The 25,244-nt window shown below is 35.5% G+C and overlaps 1 long non-coding RNA gene and 1 pseudogene across 1 annotated transcript; both read right to left on the reverse strand.

The window, feature by feature from the left end:
- Window positions 1-25,244, reverse strand: part of LOC128021237 (progesterone-induced-blocking factor 1-like) — a 28,173-nt pseudogene that overhangs the window by 424 nt on the left and 2,505 nt on the right.
- On the reverse strand, window positions 17,094-25,078 carry LOC128016104 (uncharacterized). The gene is made up of 3 exons (XR_008184076.1): window positions 24,357-25,078; window positions 23,942-24,067; window positions 17,094-17,856 (listed from the first exon to the last, which is right to left on the reverse strand). It is a non-coding gene; the product is annotated as an uncharacterized LOC128016104 (long non-coding RNA).

The raw sequence follows: 25,244 nt of genomic DNA on the forward strand, positions 1-25,244 counted from the left end.
GAAAAGAAAAAAAAAAACATTGTTAAATATCTTTGACCATTTCTTTGGACTTTGGTTCTATAAAAGTTAATGTGAGTCTAGCCACAAGCAGCCCAAATAGAAAGAAAAAAATATATATAAAAAAAATTTGCAGTTCAAAAAATCTTTAAAATGTTTCCCTGTTGTATAGAGAAGATAAATGACTGTTTGAAAGGTTCTGTCCAAGCAAAACTTACGAACACTGTGTGTTTGGGACCATAGTTGCATTGCTCCTTGTCTGTACTCTTTAAAGTTTTGTGTATGAACTGCTGTACTGGTACCGTCAGTCTCAAGCTCACGAAGGGATACAGATACAGACAGAGGCCCACCGTGCTGCTGTGAGCGCGTGCTAATCAGGACTTGCTTCATCACAGACAGTTCCTGCAGCAGAGTAAGAAGAAAATCAGTGGTAGTCTGAAAGTTAAAGAGCTTCATTCTATTGTTAGTTTGTCTCCCTTCACAATATGTAAAATAGAAACTGCAGCTTCTGTGGTGCTTTGACTACAGTCTTGTTTTGCCAGCAGTGATCTGCCCTTAGGAAGGACAATTAAGACTTAAACTGCATACACAAACATCTCATGTGTCCTGATGCAGGATGTCAACATTCCATAACATCCATACAAACACATGCCATTTCAAACTCTGTTATTTGCTTTTATATATATTATATATATATATATATATATATATATATATATATATAAACACACACGAGAGACAAGTGTGAATAAATAAATAAATGACAGAAGTTTCACTTTTCAGGTGAACTATTCTTTTGTGTGCAATTGTTTTTTGCCGACATTGTTCTTTCTTGTATGCCTTCTTGTTCTCTTTTTCTCACTTCCATCCACCACATATACAAAAAACATTACAGAAACTTGGGGGTTCATGTAAACACTTAATTCAAAGGTTTAATGCTAATTGGAGGCGTATCTTCATAACCTCTCCAGTACAGGTCGCCGTGATTTTGCCAAGCAAGACATGTTCCTGGCTGGATCAATATCTTTTCAGCATTAATGTCCAAAAATATAGACTTAACCCAATCCCTACCCCTAAACCTATCCATAACCATAATTAATTTCTGAAATCAGTGGGAAATGATAGCTGATTAAGAAGCACCTAACCCTGATTGTAAGCCTAAAACAGATATTTCCTGAAAAGTTATATATCAATTCTGATTGGTTGATTGGAATGTTGTTCCAGGATCAACAAGAATGTTGATCCAGGAACATGTTGTACTTGTGAAATCACGCTCACAGTATGAGGGGTACCCTGAGAGTACTTCTGCAAAGCACACAACCCTGCTTTAGTGTAAATACTATCTGAATCAATTGAAGGAAACACCCTCAAACACTACAGGTTTCTTTTATTACTCTGAAGTCATCAGTGTAATACAGCTCTGAGAACAGATAGAGGTTTACACGTCACGGTCACTGAGGAAACTTAACTATCTAAAATATATTTTAAACAATGTGGTGCAGAGGATCTAGAATTGCTTGAAAACAGTGAAACTGCAATATGTCTTTCAATGTTTTTCTTCATTTTTATAAAAAACGAATAAAACAAACAAATACATAAATAAAACAAACAACAAAAAAATGTTTCTTAATACTTATTAGAAATAAAGAAAGAAAGATAGAGAGAACAGGTAAATATAAATACTGACTAATTGGTGTTTTACTGTAAGAATATAATAATAATAATAATAATAATAATAATAATAATAATATCTGACATCTCCGTATTTATTAGTGAGTAAATCTATGTTTATGATTCATGTGTTCAACCACAGTCTTGTCTCATCTACATCCAATCAGTAATATGCGGCTGGATAAAAAATAAATGTTTTAACTTGTCTTGTGTGAATAAATTAAAAATGTTTATAGAAAAGGACAGTTTGATATCAGATCAGTTGCTGTTCATTCTTGTGTTCCAGCATGCTGATAAAAATCACAGATGCCAAAAAGGTTTTCAAAAAGAAAAGCTGGTGACAGATATAGAAGATCCTTTAAGAGCTACAGAATACTGCACAAAAAAAAAATAAAAAAATACACATACACATACTTAGCCTCAACAAAACCATTTAGGTTTTAAAATAAAACTAAGAAGGGGACAGACATTCCATATTATGCAACGGGAACGTTGCTACAAAAATGTACAGAAACCTGCTGAAAGGAACTTTGTTTTGACACTTTGGCGTCAAAACAAAAACCTAAAAAAAAAAGTTGAATAGCATTTTTTTGTGTGTGTGAACAGTTAATATTCACATGCATGACAGCAATGTAAAATATCCCCAGCTAGCACATGACCTCCCAGATCAGCGGCGAATGTAGATCACCCCGATGCGTAAGAGTCATTCAATATTTCTATTTATCACTGCGCGACCATATGCGCTGGCATGCTAAAAAGCGCCAGTGAGGAGCAGCTGTCTGTGAGGATTGCATGCTTTCTGCCAACATGCCACTGGAAGTTGTGAAGTCGGCACAGTGTGTGCCAGCAGTATTTGGTTGAAAATAGCTCCAGATTGCACCGGCGCTTAATCAGTTCCACCCTGCCCTTAATATCCCAAGAGTTCAGAACGTCAGAGGAGGTATAGTGTACCTAGTAGATACAGGAAAACTCCATAAATTTGATAGAAAGTTAATTCTATTTCTAAATAAGTATATGAAACCAAATAATATTTTCATAAAAATTCATACCGTGTACTAACTTTTTCCTTGTTTCATACATTGTCCTTCCAAACACTAAATTCAGAACCTATGGGTCAAGTAGATTTCGGAGTTACACATTGGTTCCCCTGAGGCAATGTATTAGCTGTCTGTGAACAACCACAAGCAGCAAGGTTATTATGAATCTGATGACTTGAGCTTGGGAAACAGCTGACCTGAGAGACTGTGGATATTCTAGTTACTGCATCTCAGAATCTTCAAGGAAAGCTGTTGTCGCACCTGAGCTGATCTGAGAGCATCCTAAACATACACCGCTGGAGCATCCCTTGATCAATTACTAGTGCTGCAGATGACTAATTTGAGTTTTTTTCCCCGATGAAGGTATGACTTGTTTAGAGAGTAAACTGCAGGTATGCAGTGTAATTTGGAAAGGCAGGCGGGGTGACTGAGTGACAATAAAAGAGGACACACCTAAACTAGACTCTGTGTCTGTGGGAACTACTCTCTTACTGTCACGAGTAAATACCTTTTATCGACAATGCATAATAACATTCTTCAGAAAAGCAGTTCTTAAGCGAGTAACTTGAAGTTGTATTATTTAACTCATTAATAAAAAATTTTTAAAAAATCTAAATAAGCATGAAACTACTTTAAAATGCAAGTGAACCCACGTCCACTTTCAAAAATATTAAAGCGGAACAAAACGTTAATTGTAAAATACATTACATTTTACAAATTAAAATCAAATGTAGAATTAATTACAAAAAAAAAAGAAAGGAAATGTATGTGAAACTTTACAAAAATGACTCATGAAAAATAGTTAAGAAATTCTTCAGAGTAAAGGTCATTCCTCAGACAAAAGACTGACTCTGAATGAACAATTCTCAGAAACATGTTATACTGTATTTGCAACATGTTACACTGTCAGGGTTTTGAATGGTAATTGAGTGTGGCCCCATTATGCGAGTTACAAGAGGTTGTTAATCAAAAAATGATTTTTTTTTATTTTTAATCCTAATTTAATATGAAGTTAAACAGTGGTTTCTATGATCTTTAGTTTGGATCAAGAACAGTCAGTCAGTCAGACGGAAAAAAAAAAAAACCTTGTCTTCCTCCTGTTCCTCCATTTTTATGTGATATGGAAAAGTAAATTAATCAATATAGTATAACAGAAGAGGCTTAACATATTATTGATGAATTACATTTTGGATTTGTTTATTTTTATTTTTAAAGGGGTCATATGACGTTATGTTGCTGTGTTTGGTGTAATGGTGGAAATGTTATGCTCGTCACCATACTGTGATGCTGTCTCCCGGCATGACGAGACAAAACCAATAAAACCCATTACGAACGAGGCATTTGTTGCATCCAGTGGGGACATAATGACTGATTTATACTGTCTTTTTACACAGCACTGCATCACGCCTGCATCAGCTGATACAGCAGTTACCTCTCTGTGGTTCAGGAGTCTCTCCGAATCTGCAGCCATGTTGTTTTTCACCTGTAGTGAAATCTTCTCTTTCCGTAGTGCACTGTGAACATTTATACAAGAAGTGTCTAAGAGAAGATATCTTGAACTCTGACAAATCTGTGTAGTAATTTGTTAAATAAATTAACAAAATTCATTAAAATTTTGACAACCCATTTAATCTACCAAGCGATTTGTGACTATACGTCTCTCTTGTGAAGCCAACAAGGAAGCAAAAGAGAGTCAATCCCGTAGACTCCCCATGTTAAAATGCCCAACTTTACAGCAGAAAAAAAAACATAATAATAATTTATAGGTAATTTCTCTACCTTGCGACAGAGAGTCGCAGGTTATGACACAATCGTTAGCCTATTTTTACGAAAACTGCTTCTACAGAACCATAACGTAAGATACAAGGTAATGGGGCATTTTATAAATTTTCGTGTTTCTTTAGAAATAATTTAATGGCCAAATGGAGTCTTTAAACGCCTCAGATGTAAAGTTATTCGCTGTCAAAGTGACGCAAAAATGAATGGGAGTCAATGGAATTCTAACAGCAGGTGGGGGTCCGCAAGCCAATGGCGGCGCCCAGGGGTGCTTCAAAAAATTATGAAACCCTGCCCCCCTGCTCTGCACACTTTAGGCTTCAAAAACACACTTCAGAAGTCTACGGGTGATGTCACGGACACTACGTCCATGTTTCTATACAGTCTATGGTTAAAACCAGTGGCATACATGTAAGCAACTTTAGGATAATGTGTCTATGCTGCAAAAAAAATATATATATATTTAGACTACTAGAGTATGTTGTACAAGAAAACACTATTTCAGTCAGAAAAAAAATCCCAAATTTTCTTAGAGATACATGGGTTTAAAAGTCAGCTGCTCCTCGTGTGAAACCCAGCACTCAAGGTCACACATGACAAAAACTGCATTTCAACAGAGCAACTCTTTGTCAAACGTATGGCATGAGTAATGAGTGGTGACAAACATAGTGAGCTGAAGGTATTTCTCTTTTTGTGTACTAACATTTCTACAGAATTAACACTGAGCTGTGAACAAACTCACAACCCGGAGGGCTTGACAGAGTTGAATAAATAAAACTTCAAATAAAACGAATGTGAAATCAACAAGCAATAAATGAATTGCATATGCTTCACTGACTGCACGGCACCTGTTTGCAGTGAACAGGCAACATTCACTGAGACTGACCTCTTCATCACTTCAATATAAAGGTGAAGTTCACTAATTATCCTTACTCAAGAAAAATCGTCCCATCCACAAGTAGCCTTCTAATAAAACTGATAGATGCTGATATTTAGGAGAGTTAGTTGTATATTTTTCATATTAGTCCCAAGATGACCTCTAAAGAGACCAATACAGGAGAAAACCTGCTTGTACAGTTTGCATATACAGGTAAGGGATTACATCTGTCATTGACATGTGACAGAGCCAAGAATAAAACATCCAGCCATACATGCATGCACGCACATGCACTGCTAATATGAAGCTGTCAGGTGGGCATAGAGCCTGACCTTTATTGGCAGGTGCATTACCTTTGCTCCTCAATGAGTTGGAATGTATTTACATTTTTTCAGCTATTTCCTACTACCTTCACTTAGCCAGTACAAATGCATACCTTGGAACATGCATATTAGTAGTCAGAGACCGTTGCGGCTATTGTTACAAAACAATGGCAATGATTCTATGACAACTCCACCTATATCCTTTCAAAATAAAAGCTTTTTAAAGATTTCAAACGGTGCTCTTGTATCAAAAACAGGATGCATCTATAAATCTGTGATAATTATTTACTTCCTCTTTACCTTACTTCCTCCTAAAATCGCGTGAGACGGTCTTTCAGTGTTTGAATCCGAGTGTCTCTTTGTCGTACGATCTCAATCAGGTAGTTCTGCGGCTGCTGTGCCTGCTGAAGAAGCTGATTTGCTGCCTCCAACTGAAAAAAATAATAATTATAATAATAATAATAATAATAATAATAATAATCCACATAATTTCTTAACAGTATCTTAACGGTTATTGATTGATATTACATATAAATTGTAGGTCAATACTTGATATTTAATGTAATTGTAAAATGTTCATTTTCCAAAGTTTTATGTTTTAGAATGTAATACTTATCAAATCTAAAAATCTAAATATTCTTATTTCATGCTTAAAAAAAACAATCCATGTTTTTAAATAGTTTCACAGTTTTATTTAGCGTTTTTATTTACTTTTAAAATAATATGTTCGTACACATACAGTACGTAAATCCCATTCAGAAGTCAGTAAGATTGTTTTCAATATTTCTTTTGAACTTCATCACTAATAATAAAACAAACAAATAAATAAATAAAAACAGTTGCCACTACCTGTTTCAACTGTGATAATAATAACAAATGTTTTTGAGCAGCAAGTCAACATATAAGAACAATTTCTATATTATCATAAATTCAGCTTTGCCATCACAGTAAATACATTTTAACACATATTTCAATAGAAAACAGTTTGATTTGAATAATATTTCTAAATGCTTATTTATTCATTTATTTATAAAAAAAATAGAGGATCGATTTCTTTGTAGTAAATAACTTTGCAAGCAGGATAAAATGAAATATCTTCTTTGTTTTTGTTTTAGAAATATACGACCTGGTTATACTTATCAGAAAGACACATCTAAGCACAGTCCTTCGACTGATCAATTATTATCCCCTCTGCTATTCTTCTTATGTCAAGCCATCAGTGAGTGCTTGTCAAGTGTGAGAAGATATAGAGCATGAAACAGATGACTTGAGGACCAGATTCCAGGTAAGATCTTGCTATCTTTGGGCTGCTGTAGCAGGGTGGGGCTCCTAAAGTCTGCATGCAATGAGAGGCTTCCACTGTGTGGGTGGCTAAGTGAGCAATCTAAAGGAATTTTGTAAAGAAAACTTGGTCTTCATCCTCAGTGATTTACAAAAGACATACAAAGTGCCAATTAGTCATTTATGACATGGCAAAAGTCTGTTTGCTAACAGCGGAGGCCAGGTTCACGGTAACCTCATTAACATTGCTCAACGGCTCTTCCAATTGGCTGAGGATAAGCTGGAGTGTGCATCTGATAGGGCAAAGGAAAAGGGCGAACCCTTCATTCCTACAAGAGATGAAACACGCGACTGAGAAACGTGATGCATATAAACACGACATAAGCACAAGGGCCAGATACAGTATCGACACACTGATGTTTCAGGTGCTTTGTGAGAACATCAAGCATGACAGTTACGGTCTGCTATGATCTTGTTATGATAGCTTTAAACGTCAATGAACGAAAAGACTCCGATGTTATGTCTGTGAAGCAAGTCATATATATCAAGTGATTTTTTTTTTATGGGTAGTTTTAAACAATGCAATTATGTTTCCCTCCGTCTGGCCATTTTGTGTTTCAGACTATAATGATCTTTTAACAAAACCGTTCGGCACTTTTTGTCTCAGCACCCTTCTAATAAGGCAATGATAATTACCTTGGTTACAATGTATTATTGCCCTTTTAAAAAAAATGGATCTGTTCATTTATTAATGAATCATATTACTTTAGGCTGAGAACAAAGTGTACTAGGGTTAAACTGTGGTGTAGGAGGGCAGAGAGGAACAAGTATAGACTTGCGATGCCTCTTTATTAAAAGCTGATCCCAATTGTTTCGGCCAACAGTCTTTCTCATTTACAGGATTTACTGTATACAGTAGATTATATACATACCATATGTATTTATGAAGTTCTTTCTCTTGATAGAGTATAATCAAATAATCAAAATATATCCCTTTGTGTTCAGTTTTTACCAATCCAAGTATCAATGTTTTTAGCATTGTAAAAAGTCTTGACAATTGTGCTGTGGACTAATCAGAAGGACTAGGATTTCTCAATTTAAATATGCATAATTGGACAGCCCAGTCTAGATATATGGCCCAGATGTACACCACTGATCAAAAGCTTGTGGTTGGTAATGTAAAAAAAAAAAAAATAAATAAATAAAAAATTTGATGCTCACCAAAGCAGCATTTTATTGATCAACAATACAGTAAAAGCAGTAATATTGTGGAATATTATTACAACTTTAAATAAAGGTTTTCTATTTTAAAACGATCTAAAATTGTGATTTTTCAAAAGCCATTACTCCAGTCTACTGAGCAAAATGATCAGAAATCATTCTAATATGCTGCTCAATAAATATTTCTTACTATTATCAATGTTGAAAATATTGCTGCTTAATATTATTTTTTTCTTTTGTGAAAACTGCTATTTTTTTAGGAATTCTTTGATGATCAGAAAGTTCGAAATAACAGCATTAATTTGAAATAGAATATAAACAGATTTACTATCGTTTCTGGAAAAATAACAGGAAGTGTACAAAGCATTGTATAAAAGAGGTGAAAATGAATAATAATGAATAAGCACTTGATTGTTCAGATGTGGAGCAGAATGCAGCTAATGTTTGATCAGGAGTTTCTTTCAACACCGTTATCAGGAAATAAGAATTTCAAAATATGGGTTTTGATGTCATTGGGGCTTAGATTAAAATTGAATGCAAAAATGATTTATTTATTTATTTATTTCTTTTGGCAAATACATCCAACCAGACCTTCTCAAATGTCAAAACTATAAACCTAGTGGATATTATCCTTTATGCCATTTAATAGCTCTCAATCTCTGAACCCCTCCCAACCTCTCAATGTATTGCACATTCGTTATCAAGAACAAGATATCTGTGTGTGTGTGTGTGTGTGTGTGTGTGTGTGTGTGTGTGTGTGTGTATTATTAACTACTGTACCCGCTGTCCTAGAAACCAGCAATAAGTAATGATACTGATTGATCACAAACATTGCATACCTCAATTTCGAGACATTTATCTGTAAGTGATGACTTACAGATCTGTAAGTGAGTCAGGTGTGGATTTAGTAACTGCTCTAAATGATTCGATGGATTTGGTCATCAGACCGATATATATATATATATATATACATATATACATATATATATATATATTTTAATGGTTCATTGAAAGAGTCATTTGCTCATTCATCAGACTACACTGTACATTTTTGCACAACTCAAAAGCCATGTTTTCTTTACATTATTTTGTGGTACACAACCCTTTTTTAATCCCCATCACATTAAATTTAGAATGCAAACCCTTCATTCATAGTTTTCACATGGCTTCTTATGACATGACTCTATTGAGTCTGTGGCAGCAGTGTAATGCTCGGTGAAGCCATTCCATTGTCCATTGTCATATTATTGTGACAATGTCGAATAATTAAATGAATTCATTTAATGCACCAGCCTATTTTCACACCATTATGACTGCACAAATTTACCACCAACATTTCTTCCCTCTGCTTTAAAAATGGCAAACTGGGGTAACCTTTACATTTTACTTAACTCTGCCTTCAAGTACACAGATATTGGCAAGAGTTATGCAACATCCACAATTCAAACAGTCTTTCCAAGAACGAGAGACCTGTCTTCTGCGTTACGTTAACCACAGGCAGTGCGTCACATCATAAAACATTTATTACTAACTGCCAAAACATTTATTGTAATAAAATTGGAATAAGAAGCTGTCATATTATTCGAAATGTGAATTTCATAATTTAGCAGCTGTATCACTTTAAAAGACAAAAAAAAAAGTCATTTTGGGGTCAGTTTGGGGGGTTCTCCATTGCACCCTTTTTGTTGTGTATTTTCAGTTATTGTGATTTGATTCTTTTATGCTGTAGTTGTATAAATTTTAACAGAGTAAGGTGTTAAATATATAGATAAATAAAGAAATAAATCAAATTATGGATCACTGTATCTAATAGGAATTATCTAATTATCAGAGAAGATAAAGTAAAGATGAAGTGGTTCTATGTTATGTTTTGATTGTAGACTTGGACTGAACCACAGTTAGGAAGGACAGTCCTTATTGACAATACAATCTTATCTGTAGGCTTGGGTTAGTCGGAAACCAAATCAAGCCGAGACAAATGATTCCGCTATCACAGAGAGCCTGTTGTTAACTTATGTTCCAGTGAATACTATGCATGTTATCACAAGTAATATACATTGATGACTACTCACTAATGACTTCCTTTATCAAGGGCTACATTCTATCTGAGTGATAAGCAGCTGATGTGCTTTGAATCACCTACTGAAACCAATTACAAGTTCTGATTGGACTTTTTAGGAGCATCTATACATTTTTTTTAAATACATTAAAAAATAGTTATTTAGTATACAGTGTCTATTTCAAAATCAATATGATTTATCTTTTGAGGTTTTAAGGTTTGTTGTTTTATAATATTAAACCACAAAATATTTTTTTTATCGCAAAAAGATGAGAGAAAACAAATTGCTTATGTACAGTAATGTACAGTAAAAGACTGAATAACTGTTTGTGTAATCATTTAAGTCGTTATTTAGCATTTGCAGCAGTAATTCACAGTATTTCCTGCTGTTTTCTTTATTACCCTTTGTTGCTTAGAGTGTTCTTTTGGTTTCAACGTTCAAGTTTTGACACAATACTGACTCACCAGTGATTATTTGCATCCCATTTTAATGGGAATGACTACTTATGACTCTCTTTATATTATACATTATATTCATAATTACTTTATATCACTTTAAAGAGATCTGATTGCCCATTAAAGGCATATTGAAGAGGGACAAAATAGGTGACAACATCTAAAAGTAACTGTCAATCAAACATTAAAAGCATTTTTTTTTTTGGGGTCGTGCAAACTGCCTACAGCTCTAATCTTTATCACAGTTAGATTAGAATGAATGCATGTAAAGCATGAATCTGGACTTTACAAAGCACTATTTTAGATGAAAGCTGATCCTTGAATGTTTTTGTTGCTGTCTGTAGTACTTTCTGCTATTATTCTGCTGTATTGAAACCATACAACTGTCCTTCTGAACTAACAAAAATTCTTCTGAAGTTACTAAATATATCTGTAAAACATAACATGATGGTTTAAAGAGATATCTGTAAAAGCAAACATAACATGATGGTTTAAAGAGGAGACAAAACATAAATGGTTAAATGTAAACCAAGTTAAATGTTAATGAAGTTGTCGGTCTTATTTCTAACTGTTTTACTTTTTCAAAATGCTTTCCAAATTTTAGGGTGATTTTTCTCTCCCCATTTTACAATGCTTTAGGCAGTTTAAAAACATATCCATTTCAGCAGGAATGACTAGCTTCAGTATTTTCTGAAAGGGAAATGAAAATTATGTTATGATCTACTCACTCTCATTTCGTTTCAAAAGCGTGTTGTTTTTCTTTTCCCCATGCAATGCAAAGAATTTCAAGCATTTCAAGAACTGTACACAATATTGTATCATATTTTTGTGTGAGAAACAGAAAATCAAGAATATAGCTGCAAGCAGCAATCACGGGGCCAAGCATTCCAGCGGCAACATCAGGAGCTAAGCATATGTAGCATCAGACCAAATGCAACAATGAATAATGAAATTAATAATTGCATGACTGTAATTGAAATGGCTGAAAATCGTTAATAAAAGTTCCACAGCGAGGAGCTAAGCATGGCATGGAGCATCAGACCAAATGCAACGAGTAAGAAAAGCAATTATTGGAAGAGTGTAATTGAAACAGCCAGTAAAACTCCAGTAAAATGATGCATTATCATTTTTGGAAAATAGTTGGCGCTGTAATCAAATTGCTTTGTTGTGTTCTGTGGGAGGTGACAATGTTGTGGGCAATTTCTTTCAAAATACTTACAGACCTTTAGGGCAATGAGTCGAACATGCCCACCGAGTTTTGTTCCGATCGACTTCCATTAACCTTGTCAAATAGGTGCTTAAAGTTGTTTGGCCAATGGCGGCCATGTTTTTTAAGATAAGTGAAATTCCTCATAGACACTTATGCCACATTGGGCCATACCAATTTTCAAGTTGATTGGATCAGCGGTTGCTTAGTTATAGCCATTTTAGTTTTTTTTTTCATCCTGTAGCGCCACCAAGTGGCAGATATGGAAAAAATAATAATTTGACTAAAGTTTTTGTTCATGCATATGAGTTCTGAGTTTGGTGAAGATATCTCATTTTGTTCCCCGAGTTATAGCCTTTTTCATAAAATTGGTCCACGAATTTGAATGTTTTGGGTCACCTGGTTTTTTGTTCAGTCTTGATCAAACCACTGCAGTAATATTCTCAGGACTCTCTAGATCAATAACTTTGAAAAAATATGTTGTATTTTGTCCTTTGGTTAGATAACATTTAAACAGGCCTAAAAAACAAAAGATTTCTGTTGTGAATGGCATTAAACTGCAAAAAAAAGGGGTAATATAATCACACATGCATTAGATCTGTACTTTTTTCTAAACAATCATGCAAAATTTAACAGAGATTAGGTAAAAAAGAACACTGTAATATTTATAAAGCTTCAAAACCCAGTGTTGAATAAAAAATTGCAATTATAACCACTAGATGTCACCGGAAGACCACTAATGAGCTCACTAAAGACTAAAACATCACAGTTTATGGGCTTGTTGAGGGATTCATCTAGAAAAAATGTATATTACTATTATTTAATATTACTGTTCAAGCATTTCAGATCACATTGAGTCAAAGTTTACCAATTTATTCATACAGATATATCTAATGTTTATAATTATGCCAGATTATGATTGCAATGAAACCTGAAAAATGACATAGAAGCCCATAAAAACAGAAGACTTGCAATAGGTTTTATCACCCATCATTTATTTTAATTATCTATATATATAACAAAATGTGTGCATCTGTGTGTGGGTTTAAGCATGCTTATTGAGTATTAATATACTAGTTTAAACATTTCATGTTTGTGTGTGTCTGTAATTCTGTTCTATTCTTTTACTGTCAGCCATATCTAGGTTATTTAAAATCAGTGCAGTACTATTATCTAGACTGTGAAATTATACATAAATTGCGTATGCTTCTTTGGAATGAAATTAAGACAACATATAACAGTTATAAAGGTTAAAGAGACAGTGTTGTATGATAAATTGCATTTACGACCACTAGATGTCACTGGAAGACCACTAATGGGCTTTGCAGAGATATAGCCTCAGACTCATTTTGTGAAGATGCCTGACATCTGAAGCAGCGCTGTACAAAAACGGTTTCGTCTATTGACACGAAATCCATAACTTTTTGTCAGCACGGTCTGAAGATGATCTGATTCAATTTTGGTCAAAATCAGACAAACGGTTGAGGATGAGTTTAAAAAAAAAGGTTTTCAACATGAATCAAAATGGCGGACAGGAAATTTTGCTTAATATGACATAATTGGTATGTATGTTGTCGGCATGTCCCAAGGAACATTTTGAGACATGTTTCATGATAATAGGCTAATGCAATCAAAAGTTATTAGCATTATTGGAAATGTAATAATTAGCGGTTATTGATTGGTTTATTACTCTTGACCAATAGGTGGCGCTGTGACCAAAATGATGTGGCGTGGTCAATGTGATGTGACAATGTCACATATTAAGTTTTGTGTAAATATCTCCAACCTTTGCAGAGATACAGCCTCAGATGCAGTTTGGCATCTTTCCAGCAAATTCGTTGGTACGCTAATTGAAAACGGTTACGTGTATCGACACAAATTCCATAACTTTTTGCCAGCATGGTCTGAAGATGATCCAAATCAAATTTGGTGAAAATCTGAGCAACGGTCTAGGAGGAGTTCGAAAAAGTAGGTTTTCAACATGAATCAAAATGGCGGACAGGAAATTTTGCCAAAATTGACAAATGGGGTATCGGTGTTCTCGGCATGACCCAAGGAATCTATCAACATCAGCTTTGTTACAATAGGCTAATGTATGCAAAAGTTATTAGCATTTTTCGAAAAAATCGTTATAACTATTGACCACAAGGTGGCGCTGCCCCCAATTTTTTTGTGTACATTCAGGGCATGGAGCCGGACATTTTTGTAATTATTTGCGAAACGATACGGAACTTCATTCTTAAGATACAGCAATTTACAACTAAATCCAAAATGGCCGACGCCCAAAATGGCCGAATTGGGAAAATTCGGTATCATTCGACTCGGAATGATGCACTGAATCTAAAGACACCACTTTTGTGATTTTTGGCAAAACCGTTCAGAAGTTATGAGCAAAAACATGCATTTTTCATATCTCCTGACCACTAGGGGGCACAGCGCCGAAACACTGCAGGTAGTCCCAGGGAATGGTTGTTATAAGACCCACCAAGATTGGTCTCAATAGGCCAAACCGTTGCGGAGATATAGCCTCACGTTCACGTTTGCGTGCTTTTCGAAGAATTCGTTCATGAGCTATTCGGAAACGGTTTGAGAAATCAACTTGAATTCCATAACTTTTTGCCAGCATGGTCTGAAGATTATCTGATTCAATTTTCGTGACAATCGGTGCAACGGCCTAGGACGAGTTCGAAAAAGTAGGTTTTACGAACAATTGACGATAGCGAAAAAACTAAGCCTTGCGATTTTTGAATTCCGGTGTCCATTCGACTCGGCATGAGCCAAGGAATCACAGGAAAAAAGAATTTTCATTTTGTGGCTTACGGTTCAAGAGTTATTAGCATCAAGTTTTTGAAAGTTTAGACAATTGGTGGCGCTAGAGAGTTTGAGTTAGAGACTTCAAATTTGCTATGGTTAATGTTCAGACAGTCCTCTATTAGTGTGCCAAATTATACAACTTTCCCGCAATCGGTTCTATGGGCTACCATAGACTTGGGGTGGAAGAAGAAGAAGAATAATAATAACGCCAACAAACACAATAGGTGCCTTCGCACCTTCGGTGCTTGGCCCCTAATAATCTTCCCTTCCAGTGAGCTATTGTGAATGGTCATAATCATGAACAAATCGGTTTAGTGAACTAAATGAACATAACGACTCAAAACATCCTGTTTAAAATAAACAGCCGATTCCTAAATTACTAAATCTTCTCTCTACCTCTTCTACAGACACGCCAAAGAAAACTAGGCATATGGATACTGGAACATTTCTGATACTTTTATTGGGTTTTTCATTCTTTTTTTAAAAGCCTAAAGGCTTTAGTTCAATCTTGCATAAAATGACCAACCCAGTATACAATTTTTGTATTATTATTATTATTTCTTTCTTCTCTTTTTGTTCATAAGAAGAAAACAAAAGTGTAATGAGTTTGGAACAACATGACTCTGGGGGATGCATGTATGGATGGATTGACTGCTGCTTCTGCATCTTTTGTAGCATTGCTTTTGGAGTCCATGTGAAAGAAAGAGAGAAAGAGAGAAAGAAAGAAAGAAAGAAAGATGATTTTGCTGCCAACTTTTACTATATGAGCTATATGTGTGTATGTGTGTGTGTTTCTGCATTCTTGTCAAAAGAGTGAAAACACAGCACCTCTTTAGAGATCTGACTTCTGTGCGCCGTCTGTCTTTCCAGCTCTCTCCTGAGCAGTGTGTTCTGTTTCTCCAGCTGCAGAACCCTGCGTGCCAAGTGAACACTTCACACACACACACACATTCAGAAACCTATGATTAGAGTCACGCACACATGCAAACAGTCAGTAAACACAAAGATGAGCTTCTGGTTTTCAAAGACAAGTGACCTCCTCAGACTTCACCTTTCTTTCAGTCTTCTCTCGGCAGTTGTTGGAATGTTGGCACCATAACCATAAGAAAACAGCACCCTCTCTGCCTCATCTTCATTTTCCACTACAAAAAAAGGAGAACAAGTATGTTTGAGAGCAAGCATGTCTAGACCACCCTGCTACAATCATGGCCAGAAGAGACTGAATATCTAATATACGACCATAAACAGTTTTCTATCTTCTTACAATACATACTGTGTAGAAAAGTTCATGAGTGAAGAATGTTGAAGTGGTGTTTATACAGATAAAAGAAAGAATGAAGCCTATAGGCAAGTTTTTACAACCAACTGGACAAGAACATAATGATCAATAACAAATAAGAATGTGCAAGATAAAGAAAAGGAAGTTCTTAAATTATATTTTAGTGTACTTTTCAAGCACCTAGTATCAACCTGCATTCTTTGCACTAGGCGTTCTTTCTCATGTTTGATCTATGCAGATTTGATTAGTTAAAAACCTGTTATTAACTTGATGAGGTTAAAAACCAGTTGTTAACCCGAGGGATTTTAAAACCTGGCTAGGCCACCCTTTTGCATCACCTCAGCTCAGTGTCAGCATATTCACTGACGTTTAGAAGAAGGTTGTATAAGAACAACAAGCCCTGTGGCCGTTTTGTCAATCAGTCTTCAGGTCTGATTGAGTATGGCATTCTGAACATGCAAACCTGTGGCAAAACAGACATGCAGCGTATTTAACATGCTTTAAATGTTGACCTGATGATGAGACTGATTATAGTAGTAAACTGTTTTTGCAGTGCGTGCATGTGTTTTTTGCAGCAGAACGGTTTCATGAGTTGTCATAAAACGGACCATTGCATTGACATCCTTAAATTGACAGAATCATAAATGCATAGATAAAACCCTCAGGTAATAATTTAAGAAAGATTTGGCCTAACAGACTCTTAAATTGAAGCGTGCAACCTTGCTGATGTGCTGGTCTTATCTTATCTTTAGTCTTCAATTGAAATGAATGAATCAGTCTCTGGTCTTACTCTCTGCTGCCTGCATGGTAACATCACCCATCTCCTTTTCCAACCGCTCGTATGTCTCGAGTCGTGCTTGCCGTTCAGAATTCTGGGCTTGTAATTCAGAGATGCATTTCTCAGATGATGTCTTTAGCCCATAAAACTCTTTTGTTAGAACCTGCATTAGCAAATCAAGAAAGGGACAAAGATATAAAAACAGAAATTGAGTAATAAAGGTGATGTCATAACATAACGTTCGAATAGGTTTCATACTGCTGTCAAATATGTACAATCCTTGTTTTATGAGGCTGGCATGGGTTAGAACCCTTGTCTGATGTCTAAATGAGTTGAGATTGAGTGTGACGCTCATTACAAGAAATATATATTTAAATGTGAACCTGACATTTGAAGAATTAAATCATAAGTTAATGATCAACGAACTGATCACCCAAAAATGACAATTCTGTCATCACTTACCCTCGTGTTATTCTAAAGACTTTCTTTACTCAGAGGGGCACAGGTGGAGAAATGTTGAAGAATGTTGGCTTAACTTAATTTTGTTTTTCTTCCTTATGCAAATCGTATGTATAGATGCAACATGAAAAGCTGATAATAATAATGTAATGTATCAAAAATCTTGAAATAGTAGCTTGTCCTATTTGCTTCATTATATGATAAAGAGCGGACAGTAAATTCAATATTTCTGTTTTTGTGTTCCTTGGAAAAGTCAAAGTCATGCAGCTTGGAAATGGCATGAAGTTGTTGTAAATGATGACAGAATGGTGAAGTAATCCTTTCGGGTATTAACAGCTTGAACTGCTAAGCAATTAACAGGTTTCAACTTGCAATGAGACTAAATGAAATCACTTTGTACAGGTTTCATGTGCATGGCATCTTTGCCATTCGGATTTTATTTTAAAGTGCCTTGCCTCCAGTTTTTTTTCTGGTGTTTCTCACACTCAATTTGACAAAGGCTGAGGTTCCTGGCCGTCTCCTCCTGGACCATCTGGGAACGCTCCAACTCAAACTTTTTCAGCTTCACCTGGTTAAGCAGTTCACACCCTGCTGTCCGAACTCAGCTGGAACTGCCTGAACCTGGACAAAAACACAAATACAGGTGCATCTGCGTTCACTCATTCTGCACACTAGCCATCGGTGGAAACAGAAAGAACAACGACTCTGCAAAACAGATACCATGCAGTTTTTCTAAAAAAAAATCTAAATGAAAAACAAGCATCTGTTATAACAAAGCTTAATTTCCAGCAGCCATTGCTCCTGTCTTTAGTGTCACTATGATCCTTCAGAAATCATTCGAAAACTGATTTGCTGCTCAAGAAACACTTATTATTATTATTATCATCATCATCAAAGATGATGACAGACAGTTACGCTGCTTAATCATTTTATAAAGGTCATTTATCAACGTTATAATTATTATTATTATCAATGCTGAAAAGATGATTTGCTGCTTGAAATGTTTGTGGAAGATTTTTTTTTCAGGATTCTTACACAAATAGACTGTTCAAAAGTGAAGTGAAGTAAAGTGACATTCAGCCAAGTATGGTGACCCATACTCAGAATTTGTGCTCTGCATTTAACCCATCCGAAATGCACACACACAGAGCAGTGAACACACACACACACTGTGAGCACACACCCGGAGCAGTGGGAAGCCATTTATGCTGCGGCGCCCGGGGAGCAGTTGGGGGTTCGATGCCTTGCTCAAGGGCACCTAAGTCGTGGTATTGAGGGTGGAGAGAGAACTGTACATGCACTCCCCCCACCCACAATTCCGTCCGGCCCGAGACTAGAACCCACAACCCTTCGATTGGGAGTCCAACCCTCTAACCATTAGGCCACGACTTCCCATAAAAGAACAGAAATCATTTGAAATAGTATACCAGTATTATACAAAAACATGTAATGTGTATAATCTGGGCTGCGATTGCTAAATGAGAGTGACTGACAAGCTTAGACGCGGCATCCTCTGACGTGCTACGTGTATTTCCTAGGGCAGAAAGTCACGGTCTTCTTGAAACCCCAAATCTCAACATGCCCGAACAGATTGAGTATCGGTTTGTGTCTTCCTACATTTATAGCCAGGTCTCTGAAGGATTAAACAACTTTTACTGAATGTCGGAGTGCTCCGGGGGTTTTGGTTGAAACCGTGACCACACCTACGTTGGAGGTAAACTGGCAGGTCAAGATTTTTCCTTTGTGCGTTTTCACTAACATCCAGTCAAATGCAGGCAGTTTTGTGAAGAATACAAAGGATAAGTCATCAAAGTGGAGACCAACACCTATAGAAATAATTGTGACAAATTGAACATAATTGGGCAACTCCCATCATACATTATGGATTAAGAATGGATATTGTTAAGCTATTTATTGGCTTAAAGTATATTAGACTTTACATATAAATTCAGGGAAAAATAGTAAGGGCGAGGAAGCTATTAGAAGCTGTATGTTGTTTATTATGTTAACTTTGCTATACAGGCATGTCATCTTGGAAGCACACCTGCAAGTACATTTGACACAACTGCAAAAAAATGTATTCAGCTTCATTCCACTTCTTGGCATGACGCAATGCAATGCAACTCTCATCTCTATTCTCCCTTCCCCCACTTAAATTTGTAAGCCCAGAATAAAATCACTGCACAACATGTTCACGGGCCGTAGACTCGGCATCTCAAGAACAGGGTAAAGGAGCATCTGTCGTTTTTGCCCTCGGTCAAGCTTCTCTGTGAATGCGAGCAATCCGTTCCCCGGGGCTGAAAAACGTGGGGTATGCCCAACAACTGTGTGTAGAGTATCTGCTGGTATGAAAGGCATGTGGCTGGAGCTCAGTGACACCGTAAGCCTCTCACATGGGCAAATAAGGGCTGACCGCTCAGGAGAAAGAGGAGGCGCAACAACCTGCACTGCTAGACACCCCTATCAGCTACCTCGTTTAAGAAATAAATAAATAAACGACACATCTTAAAGTTTAGAGACAACAACACAGAAAGAGAGGAAAGAGAGAGAGCAGCAAAAAAGAAAAGTGGCAGGAAAGTAAGGAAAAAGTAATTTAATGAATCATAAGATTCATTGCCATTTTGCCGAACTGTGCCCATTAGCTCACTTTTTCAAATATTTAGTAAATTTTTATTTGAGTAATGCAAGCTTGATTTAAACAAGCCATTTTATGTGCAGCATATTTCCTATATTTAAATAGCAATATAAATATTGTTTGCTCAGCTATGATTGAAGGCTATGCCATCTTTCATGGTCATTTTCATGGCAAAATCTATAATATAATAAATGATATTGAACTGCTTACCAAGAAAAGTTAACCACTTTTTAAGTAACCAGTTTTCAGAAAGAAATATTAAATTCTACATCACAGCGTATGAGGATGTGTCATTCCACAATGCTTGTTTTTACAAATGACGTATTCTGTTTAAAATTATTATTATAATTTATATTAATATTATAATTTATTATTAATAATTCAGTTCAGCTTAGATTTAGACTGCTGTTTAAATGTTTGGGGTGAGTAAGATTTTTTTTTTTTGTCTTTGAAAGAAAGAAAGTGACAAAGACTTGTACATGTTCACCAAAATTTCCTTTTCAAGTAAATGCTGTTCTTTTGAACTTTCTATTTAAAGAAAAAGGGAAAAAAAGGATCATGGTTTCCACAATAATATTAAGCATGGCAACGGTTTTCAACACTGATAATAATAAGAATAGTACAGGGGTTCCTCAAATAGCGGACTGCAGTGTGGTTCTGGAGCCCAGATTAATTTCAATCAGACCATGAGACGTAATGACAGCGGTAGCATTTTGTTAGTTTTTTTTGTATCTAGAGACAGTCTTTTCTGCTTTTTTCAACAAATGACATAAAGCACCGCATTAAGAGCTGCAGATGACACTGTTATTGTAACGATAGTAGCAGAAACATGGTGAGCAGCAATTTATGCTACTTTCACTCAAAAACTGCAGGAAATGAGAATGCAGAAAATTACAATATTTTTTCCGTCAAACAAATATGACTCCGACCTGTCAGATAAAACTGGTGTGTAAATTGTTTTTTCAACATAAGTTTTTTTGAAATATAAATAAAAAAATATAATAAAATATAATTAAAAAATATAATAATGAAATATAATAAAACTTTATAATATCATTTTTTTCACAAAACAAAAACACCACCGCTTTGTCTCTCAGGGCTCAAAGTTCTCATCTTTAATGACTATTTTGATTGATAAGGATATTTTCTATTGCAAATGTGTTGTCCAGACCTACATTGGAACATGGAAACTGGACCTCTTGGTATAATTTCTGAATAATGAGACTGAAGACTGGAGTAATGGCTGCTGAAAATTCAGCTTTTCAGCAAAGGAATTCACAATATTATTACTGCATGACTGTATTTCTGATCAAATAAATGCTGTCTTGCTGAGCATAAGATACTTCTTTCAAAAGCATTAACAAACATTACAGACCCCAAACTTTTTAACGGTAGTTTATAATGCTGCGCTTACACTAGGTTTAAATTTCAAGCATGTAATTTTTCAAGCAAGTGCTTCAACATTCTATGTTTTGGCTAAAGACACGCACCAGTAGAGCGTATCAAAATAGAAATACCAGTCTGTTTTCTTTTCTAGCCAGTTTAGCATGTTTTCTCACTCCTGACATTTACCAAGGCTGTTTAAAACCAGAGCTCAAATACTAAATTAGCCTGTCTGTGAGTCTTCACTGAGCTTTGGCGACTCACCGATTATTTTCTTTAAAGTGGTCATAAACTGAGAAATCAAAATTTCTTCGACATATAAGAGGTCATTGTACTATAAAAACATCCTGGAAGTTTCAGCACTCAAAACAGCTTATTTTGAAGCCAATCTGCCAAAACGACAGATTGTGGAATGTGCCACTTTATGACATAATAGTGTGGTTAAACCCCGCCTCCGGCAGAAGAAGGTCAACGCCTACTTGGACATCACTGCCTGTTTAGCCCCACCCACCGATTCACATAGTGTAAATAACAAGAAAGTCAAATGCAGGTCTGCGCAGAAACCAAACGATAAAGATGACTCCGAAGACAAGAAGATGCAGTGCCAAGTTGTGAAAAAACAGTCTTTGCATTGCCTTCCTCCTGCAACCAAACATTAGGAGAGAGTGGATGAACTTTATTTTAATGATGCTCCAGACCGTGTCAGTAAGAAATTGGTCCTTTGTTCACTTCATTTTACCGTGGATTTGTCTACAAATAAAGCACACAAGATTTTCAGAAAGAATAAATCGACGATGCTAGTCGACTATATTGGGTCTGAATGTAATGTCGCACCACACAAGTGAGAATAACTGTTTTTATTACGTGGTCACTATTACTTTCTCTCTTATCACAGATATGTACTGAGTATGTACATGTTTTTAACTTAAATCACAGCAGTGTCTATCTATGAAGGATGCAGGCTGTCAAAGATACAAAACTCTTAGCCAATCATTGCAGTTTGAGTCTACAATCTGCCACGCCTCTTCAAACAGAGAGTCAAAACAGGACAGAACATAGCCTATTGCTTCTAAATTATGAAGTTTTTTTGACGTTAACTTCTTGATAAAATTATAAGTGGACCTCAACAGTACAAAATAAGGCAAATTCTGGTCATGTCTTAACTAGCCACATGTCCTTGTTTTAGCCTAATGTATCTATTTGTTCTAATGCGTCTACCAAAGCCCAGTGTCCAGAACCAATACTGCTCTCCCTCAAGTGCAGGCCATCATCTTGACAGTGTAGACACAAGGATTCATCATCATTTCATCAAAAAGGAATAATTAACAAAGGCATTTTCGGCACCTCTGTCACACAGGCTTTAAAACTGTGGGAACATATACTGTACAACAAATTCCTCCTCAAGAAGGCAGGCTCCAAAAATAATTAAAATCTTTTTCTTGAGGCAGTAACAGGTTAAAATATGTCTTTGTTGATTATTGTACACAGACATCACACTAATAGAAAACATGACTACACCCACTTTTACTTACAGTGACAATACATGGACACGTCTATCATCAGTTCACTCAAAGATTGCTTGATATGGCCTTAGAGGAATCTAGTCAAGCCTGAAATGTTTGACACTAAGAAAAAGAAAAAACAGGCAAAGTAAAAAAAGTCCTAAAGAAAGGTCATTTTCACAGATTTAGCAGTGCATGCAAAGGCTAGAACATGCCACCGCTCATCCCTTATGTGTGCACAAGTTAAGTCATTTTATTACAGATAACAAATGTTTTTATCATTGGGAGGGAATAACGATGATCCAATCACACTACTGTTCATAAGTTTGGGGTCTGTAAAGACCTTTTGGATGCTTTTGAAAGAAGTCACCTTTGGTTAACAAGGCTGCATTTATTTGATCAAAACTACAGTAAAAACTGAAATAGTGTGAAATATTACAATTTCAGGGTCACATGATTGGAATATGCTGATTTGCTGCTCAAGACACATTTCTTATTATTATCAATGTTGAAAACAGTTGTGCTGCTTAATATTTTTTTGTGGAAAGTTATAGATTTTTTTTGAATAAGTGTCAATCAGAAAATTAAGACAGCTACAGATTATCAAGCATATGTGAGAGGTGTTTATGAACTCAATGGTCTAGGAGTTGGTCATATTTGGCTTGGGAATCTCTTTCTGTATTCAGTGCCCTGTCTTTCTCAATGACAGCATTATCTCGGGATTCACGAAGGTTTCTGAAAGAATAATAAACACTTTTCCTAAAACAGTACTGTACATTATGCAGCAAAGGTTTAAATTAAATGTGCTTTAAAGCCTTGACACAATATAAATAATGATCATTCATAATCTGTATTATTACATGTAATACAATACAAACAAGCAAACCCCAGCATTCCACTGCTAACTGTTTCTGTATAATATTCCATAGTTTCACTGGTGGAATTTCACTTTTGTGCTTTAAATAAAGAAATAAAGAAATATAAATATTTCCTACTGTAATTTCTATGATGTTCTAAGATTTTTTTTTAATGAGACTTCCATGACTGGAAATCACAATCTTTAAACTCCTTTACATCCCCAGGTTTTTTGTAGGAAAGTCGTGTGTATGTGTGTGAGTGTGTGTTTTCAAAGATTTTTTAAAGGATCTGTCCTGGTCCAGTCAGAGACGTTAAGGCATGATCTCACCTGTTCTCTCTCTCATACATCTCTTTAGAAGATCTCTGCAGGCTCTCGATTTCATGACTGGTCTTCCTTCGAATGCGCTCCAGTCCATCACGCAGTTTGTTTTCATTCTCTGTCTTATAGTGATCTCTAGTGGAGGGATGTAAACAGCACAACTGTCAAACTGTAATGACTTGCCAGATATAAAATGTACTGTTATCCTTGTCATTCGATAATACACTTCAAACATATTTTCGAATATATAGAGGAATTGTACCTTGCTCTCTAAACTCATAATTTAAAAAGAAAATAAACGGAAACACTATTTATCATTAACTGTCATCTCAGATGTTGATCATTTAAACAAGGCCCAATAAGTCAACTAAATAAGTGGCCTAATGGATATGCTGATCTGTCAGTAATCTTAAGAACACTTTACCTCCTCATTTAGGTGATTCCTCTCTTTTATCAGGGCTGTGTGTGTGAGGTCCAGCATTTCCAACTTCTTCCTTAACTCTCTCAACTCTGTTTCATAGCCATCTCTCTCTCTGTGGACTCAATAAGACAGGATATATTTGTATATATATGAACACACTACCACAGCATTATGGCGACTAAACTAATGATGGCTGTAAGATTTTCTAAATGATTTTGAAAAGTCTCTTAAGCTCACAAAGGCTGCATTTATTTTATCAAACACGGTGAAATCAGTACTAATGTGAAATTTTATTACAATTTAAAATAAGTGTTTACAATTTCAAATTGTAATTGATTCCTTTGGTAAAGATGAATTTTCAGAACTCCAGACTTTAGTGTCACATGATCCTTGTCTGGAATACTTGATTCGGGATTTATTCCAGCGCAAACTAGATCAATCAAAACAGAACAAAAGGGAACTGGAGCGCCGCTGGTATCTAACTTTTGCATCCTACTGAGTGCCTAGACCTGCATTTTTTCCTAATTCTTTTTCATAATCAATCAAAACAGTTGCCATCTCGCAACACAAAACTGCTTAAGCTATTAAATTGGACTAAATGCTACAAGTGTCACCAGAGAGAAGTCTGATGTTTTCATCAGAACGTCCACATTTTGATGAAATCTTACGAGATCAAAACATTAGAAGAGATTAAACATATAGATGAACTGAAATTAACTGTTCAAATAAATGTATAACATACATTTAAGGGAGAAAAATTATATATATATATATATATATATATATATATATATATATATATATATATATATATATATATATATATATATATATATATATATATATATATATACTTCATTCTTCATTCAAAGACGGTAGTAAAAATAGAAT

The sequence above is a fragment of the Carassius gibelio genome, chromosome A1 (genome assembly GCF_023724105.1).
Source record: "Carassius gibelio isolate Cgi1373 ecotype wild population from Czech Republic chromosome A1, carGib1.2-hapl.c, whole genome shotgun sequence".
NCBI lineage: Eukaryota > Metazoa > Chordata > Actinopteri > Cypriniformes > Cyprinidae > Carassius > Carassius gibelio.